The 6,794-nt window shown below is 33.8% G+C and overlaps 1 pseudogene; it reads left to right on the top strand.

Moving 5' to 3' along the window:
- The first annotated feature begins 597 nt into the window (after window positions 1-597).
- Window positions 598-4,510, top strand: LOC105624889 (annotated as a pseudogene).
- Window positions 4,511-6,794: the final 2,284 nt, after the last annotated feature.

Genomic DNA, 6,794 nt, shown 5'->3' with positions numbered 1-6,794 from the left:
TAATCTGGATATCTGTCAACTTTGACAATTAATATTTTTTGCCATTTTTTTGCCATTTGTTCATGTAGTGCAAAAACGCATCGAATAAGTCTAATTTTATCAACTTCAAAAAGGCTAAATTCAACAATTACCGAATGTTGATGTGAGACAAGATGCTTTGAAATAATTAAAAGACATCTTGTTTCAAAATCATCTAAAATCTTTACATTCACAATTGAATTCTTTGTTACATGGTATCGCAGCTTTCTCTAGATAAAGAGAAAGAAATAAATTCATTTCATGCACTTAATTTTGTTCTTAGCCTTCTCTCAAATAAACAGTTGACATCTTTGCGTGAAATTATATAATATCGTATCTGAACTGTGCAATGACATGTATTGATCCACGTGTGAAAGAAGATTTTCTATTTTTCTTAGATGTGCTTGTACAAAATTGTAATAGTGCATTGGCGAAAGATACTAAATAAAATCTTATCTAATTTTTTGGGTATAATATGCAGGTTATAATGAAGACAGCTTTGTGGCACAATTAATGACGTTACATTCCAAAAATAAATTTGTTAATTACAGAAAACTTGTATAATACACGATCGATTATATGCCTCCATTTGTGAAAACGAAAAAATATATTCCAGTTTATAACGATACTACGATTCAATTTTGTGTAATTAATCTTGACGAAGATATGATCTTGATAGATAATCGTGAGAAAGAAACCTTACCTATAAAAGAATTTGTAAAATATGTAAATTTATTGATGCCACTAATGTCTGATATTTGACTCGAAGTATGTCCAATGAGAAAGTTGAGAGTTACATAGAGATTACAATTTTGAAATTGTAATTATGCAATCGATTGTGGAATACATTGATAGAATACGTTGGATCAGGATGATTATAACGTCAAACATATGAAGCATTAATTTAAAGCATTTCATGATGCATGTGAAAAATTTCCTATCGAGATTTCCTTATGTAAAGTCTCTTATTAATGAATCCAAAAAATGTCAAAAAGATTTTTCTCAAATGGAATTTACGGAAGAATGGAAAATTGGAACAAAATTTGGGACTGTTAAATTCACGTATGGTTTACATTTCTGTTTAACTGCAACGAACAATTTCCGAAGTCTGACAGGAGCTATTGCAATATCCATTCTGAAGTATTTAAATGGTAAATTATTATTATGGTATACAAGTAATATTATTATCTATTTATTATTATGTGTGAGATCTTTTTTACGAAACTTTTCTCATTTTCAAATATTATTGAAGATTGGTGCGATTCGTCGACTTTACTTCAATTAACTAAACTATTAAAAACTTTATTTTTGAAAACTGGAACAGTTTAATATAGCAACTGTATTAATTTGAATCATTTTAAGATTGATTATTGAAGCATCTTTTCATTTTTCTAAGAAAGAATTGCAATCGCATTTGTATTTAATTTAAAAATAAAAAATAAAAACTGTAAATAACTGTAGATAATTTAATTTTTGTAGAGCATTCATTTAGGAATATAAGTGAGATAACGTATAATTAACTTAGTAGACAGTCGCTAATTATTATTTGTTCCGTTTGAGAGAGAAAAAATATTTGAAAGCTTTGTTACGATCTTATTAAGCCTACTTCTGAAACTGAGATGATGTCGTAATTTATATCAGTCAAATAGTTTTATCTTTTAAGGAATAGATCCGGGAAGAATTGATAATTAAACATGAGTCTATTATCGGTAAGTTATATGAATTTGAAAGATATATTGTGGTATCATTTTTATCATATTAACGCTTTATACTTTTCAGAAAATACTAAGAAGATCGACATTGTAGGTATACATGTACGACAAACAGTTGAGAATTATGATCTATTTTATTTTGTAGATTCACAGATTTACTATTAAATTAAATTATTGATCACAGTTATATACACAAATACCGAGCTTAAAAATATGATTGATTTTTCTATATCAAGTGCAGGCTTTAATCAATTTTTGTTTAACATTTAGTTTTGTTTAACATATTTTAATACAACAATGGGTGGTACGCGCATGTGCGTCAGCATATATGCGTATGACTTGTTATGACTTGAATGAATTATTCCACGAGAATGAGATAATCGCGAATGAATGGAAAACATGTTTCGAATGTTAAGTCAATTTGTATTGATTTGTATTGACAATAATGTTTTCTGACTGTAGTTCCATTCTGACTGTAGTTAAAGTCTCGCTACAAATTTTTTTTTTTGAAACGTTTGATTGATCAATTAGAAAAAAGAATTTTAAACTGACCAATTAAAAAAATGCTTCAAAGCGTTTGCAACATCGCGTTGACCATACCCTCTATCGCGTGAGCGATTTTTCCGAGATACATAAACATGCTTAGATAAAGTTTCTCGAGATATTTCTGATATACTGCCATATATTGCCACGAAAATGCTATATTCTTGGCACTTTTATGTATATTGCTTTATACCGCTTATATTTTCAAGATAGTCGAATATTGTTATATGAGAAGAAATGTGTTTATATGTAGATACTCTGAGTCTCTTGTCCTTACTTACATGAAAGTTTATTTATATTATATAATAAATATTATTTGAAATATATACAGGATGGTCCATTTTAATATCCCGTTCCAAATATTTTTTTCCATTATATTTTTTTCCATTATATACTCAATAAGTTGGGTTGCCTATCTGCCTATGGGCAGGAGCATTACTGGTAATGCAGAATATGAGTCTGGCGGGGAATGAGACAGGAGAAATTAAATTTTATTCTGATATAGTGTAAAATTTAATTTATTTTGATATAGTGTAAAATTTAATGGTAAAACTCTTGTTTAGGGGAACTCTCTCCGATGATCTCGATCTTAATATATGTTATCAAGATCATAATACTGTGATCTCCAATAGAGTGATCTCCAATAGAGCTTGTTTTAACTGTCGTTTATCTTTCGTTAAAACCAATGCCGTCCTCCACTTAATTTTTACAGGAAATCACTCAGGACTTTCTTATTTATGCGAGAAAGGTGTAATTAGACAAAATGTCCGCGATGTAAAATCATGTAATAGAAAAAAGACTATTTTCAAATTTTTTTGGTTTTTAACGAAGGACATGCGACGGCTAAAACTTGTTGGAGGTTACTCAAAGTCAGATCGAGGTCATTGGAGAATTCCTTTAAACAAAAGTTTTACCAATTTAATAATATTATATAAAATATTTTTTAAATGATATTTATGTTAATTAAGTCAGATATTGAACTTTATAGTATATTAGTATATAAAATTCAATTTCTCTTGTCTTATTCCTCGTTAAACTTGTTATCTAATCTTATTCTGCATTACTAGTAAAGCATGCCTCTACCTATGGGCATGCTTATTGAATTTTATTCTGATATAGTATTAAATTTAATGTTTAAAGTGATCACAAACGGTGCATTCACCCTATAATAAAATAAAACATTTGAAAATAAAATATTTTTATTATATTTATTATTTCTTCCTTATAGAAATACATAATCCAGATAACCAAATAAGAATAATATGTTGCCATTTTGCTGTCACTTATTCTGCATTCAATTTCACTAAACTAAAGCCAAGATGTTTCTACAAACTGTCTGTTGTTCTGATCTGTCACGTAAAGTCTTCCTTAGAATTCAGCAAACTGCTGGCAAATTGTCATCATACGTGCATAATATATTGTCAACGTGACGAGTTTATTATTTTTCAATGTATATTCTTACAATTTAAACTCAAATCTATTTGCGCTCCTGATGCTAACTCACATTAGATTCCAATGACAGTAAATTGTCGATAAGTTGAAAACAATACATGTGGGAATCGTGCTTCCCATCAGTAACAAGCTTCAGCTGATGTGTAGAGCACATCCGCGCTGCGGACGACGGGGCAACGATCGCGGGAAGTCGGCGCGATAATCGTTGTGTCGGGTAAGATTAGATTAGATTCGATTCGATCGTCAACAAAGCATGATGACAGCGTGCGATTGAGAAGAGTATATCTTTTATACCTCGTGTATCAATAAACTGTGTTAAACTACCGACAAGCGTTATCTCCCTGCAAGATTCTCACACATCTTCTTTTTGGGAGCTCGTCCGGGATTGGCGAGATAATTGCTTGTAAGTCGAGCGTGGTAAGTGGACCGACGCGACAAGTATTAGTGATCGCACATTGATTCCGAATCCTTGGCCACGCAGTGGCGAGTCGTAAAACTGTCAGAACAGTTGTTGAACAGTTGTCAGAATCTCAATTGTGCAGTTGTGTGAGCGCCTCAATTCTGAAATAAAAGTTGAAAGCAAGTACGTGTAAAAATGCCTCTCGCAGAGCAACAGCAAAGATGGCGGGAAAGGCTCGTCAGGACAAGACGTTGGCTCGACAGAGACAACAAGAAGAGTGAAGGCACAAAAAGAGACAGACGAAGAATTCACATTATTGAACAAAATGAAACTAATTGATCTCAAAGATGAATTGCGGAAGCGAGATATCGGCGACCGACAATAAAAGCCAATTGAAAGAAAGACTACGAAGAGCTGAAGATGCCGCGAATAATAAAGAGAATAATATGTACAACGGGCGACGAGTCAGATAGCAGCGACGGATGACGAAGAGAAGACGCAGAATGCACGACAGAAGATATTGATCGGTAAAATGCAGAGCACGAAGTCAGTGACAGAATGGCGAACGCGAAGAAAACGACCAAGAGATCGAGACGTTATATTGACAACGTATCGGACATCGATAAATCGGATATCGATGTTTCCATTGGACGAAGACAAGGTATATCGGAATCAGTCAACCGCCAATCGCAGAGGAATAACTTCACGATCAAAGATGTAGAAGGTAGCTTATCGTACTTTATTGGCGATGATAAATTACAATGGGAAATTACAATTGGATCTTAGAGTTCGAAGACATGAGCATCCTATGGAATGACTTACAGAAGTTAGTGGCAAGCGCATGCTAAAGGGATTAGTGAAACAATTCGTGTCGTTCGATAAAAGGGATCATTTCTTGGAATACGCTCAAACATCGTCTGATGAGAAAATTTAAAACTGAATTAATCAACACAACGATACACAATCAATTATACAGATGTAAATGACAACCAACCGAAAGTAGCCGACAGTACATTTACGCGATGCAAGAGATCGCCGATCAAAGTTACAGACCTAGAAGAAGGTGCCCTCGTCTAACACATCATAGACGACATACAAGACGAAGAGTGCAATAAGATGGTGTTGTATTGTATAACGCGGAAACGATACGCGAATTGAAAAAATGTTTCAAAGTGTACGATCGCATCAAAGAAAAAACACAGCGAAAGAAAACAACCATTAAGAAGGACAGTGTTAAAGACAGTACAAAAGGCGCGGCGAAAGTGCAAATCAAGTATTTAGCCAGTTGGCAAAAAGCATTGCTTCAATTGGTTCTACAGAACATGATGTTAAAAATATGAATGCCGACAAGGGCCGAAGTGTTTCAAATGCAACGAATATGGGCACATCGCTCCAAAGTGTATACGATTACAACAACCAGAAGCACCGAAGTAAACTACATCAATGATGTCAGTGACAAATTCGTCTCAATAGAGAGATTTGACATACGGGCAGTGACGCAAACCTGATGCATCATGATTGTGTACAAGAAGATCGGCAAGTCCAAATTAATACGACTCAGTTGTTTACAGAGCTAGGAAATGAAGATGATGGATACCTTTCGCCTGAGGTTCTCTATCTAAGGAGATGCTTACAAAATTCAGGCATACGTAGTCCTTACGCATTCTATGATCGCTGAGTTGATTCTCGGACGCGGTTTCCTGGAAGATATCGAGGTTACTAAAGAAAGGAAGATTCGAAGTCAAATGATCTCAGTCTTTGACTGAAGATACCGCCCTCAAAACACACGGAAGCTACTGTCGATAAGGATGATCAGCCAAATGGATTCGAAGAATTAGCCACTATAAATTATGTCATCGTCGAGGAAATTGTAGAGCCGTATTGGAGCAGAGTCGAAACGTTAATTAGAGAGCATCATCCAAAGAATAATGTGAAGATTACCATATTACTAATAGTATCTACTAATAATACCTACTAATAGAGACCAAGATCACACTAAAGGATCGAATGCCCGTTTTGCAGTAGGCTCGTTCCGAAGGAAAAGAACATTTTAGACAGGCAAGAAAACGAGTGAAGAGCAGGCATAATTAAATTCAGCCACAGCAAGTAGTGCTAATCCTGTAGTTATTGTAAAATAAGACAGCTATTATATAGTTGCGTTTATATAGATTATCGGGCCTTAAATAAGAAAATAGTTCGCGATAAATATCCGATGCCACTGATAGACGATAGAATAGACGCGTTAGTTAACTTTCAAATATTCTCAATCATCGATTTAAAGTATGGGTTTTTCCATGTACCGGTAGAAGCAGAAAGCCAAAAGTATACAGCCTTTATTATGCCAAATGATCAATATGAGTTCATGAAGACATCTTTCGGATTATATAATAGTCTAATTTCTTACGATTCATTGAAGTATTCCGTGATCTCCGAAGATCAGTGATTCTCACTATGGACGATTTAATCATTCTGGGTTATGATGAAGAAGACGCGTTTTGTAAATTATCTGAAGTATTAACTGTTGCCGCTAATCACGGTTTAAGCATTAATTGAAAAAAAATGCAAGTTTTTACAGAAACAGGTCGAGTTCCTAGGACATATTATTGGAAATGGCTGCGTTAAACCATCCCCAACTAAAATTTGTGCAGTTCAGAATTTCCCTTAGCCGA

The sequence above is a fragment of the Atta cephalotes genome (assembly GCF_000143395.1).
Source record: "Atta cephalotes unplaced genomic scaffold scaffold00093, whole genome shotgun sequence".
NCBI lineage: Eukaryota > Metazoa > Arthropoda > Insecta > Hymenoptera > Formicidae > Atta > Atta cephalotes.
Note: the sequence above shows the minus strand (reverse complement) of the source record. Positions and strands in the feature narration are given on the sequence as shown.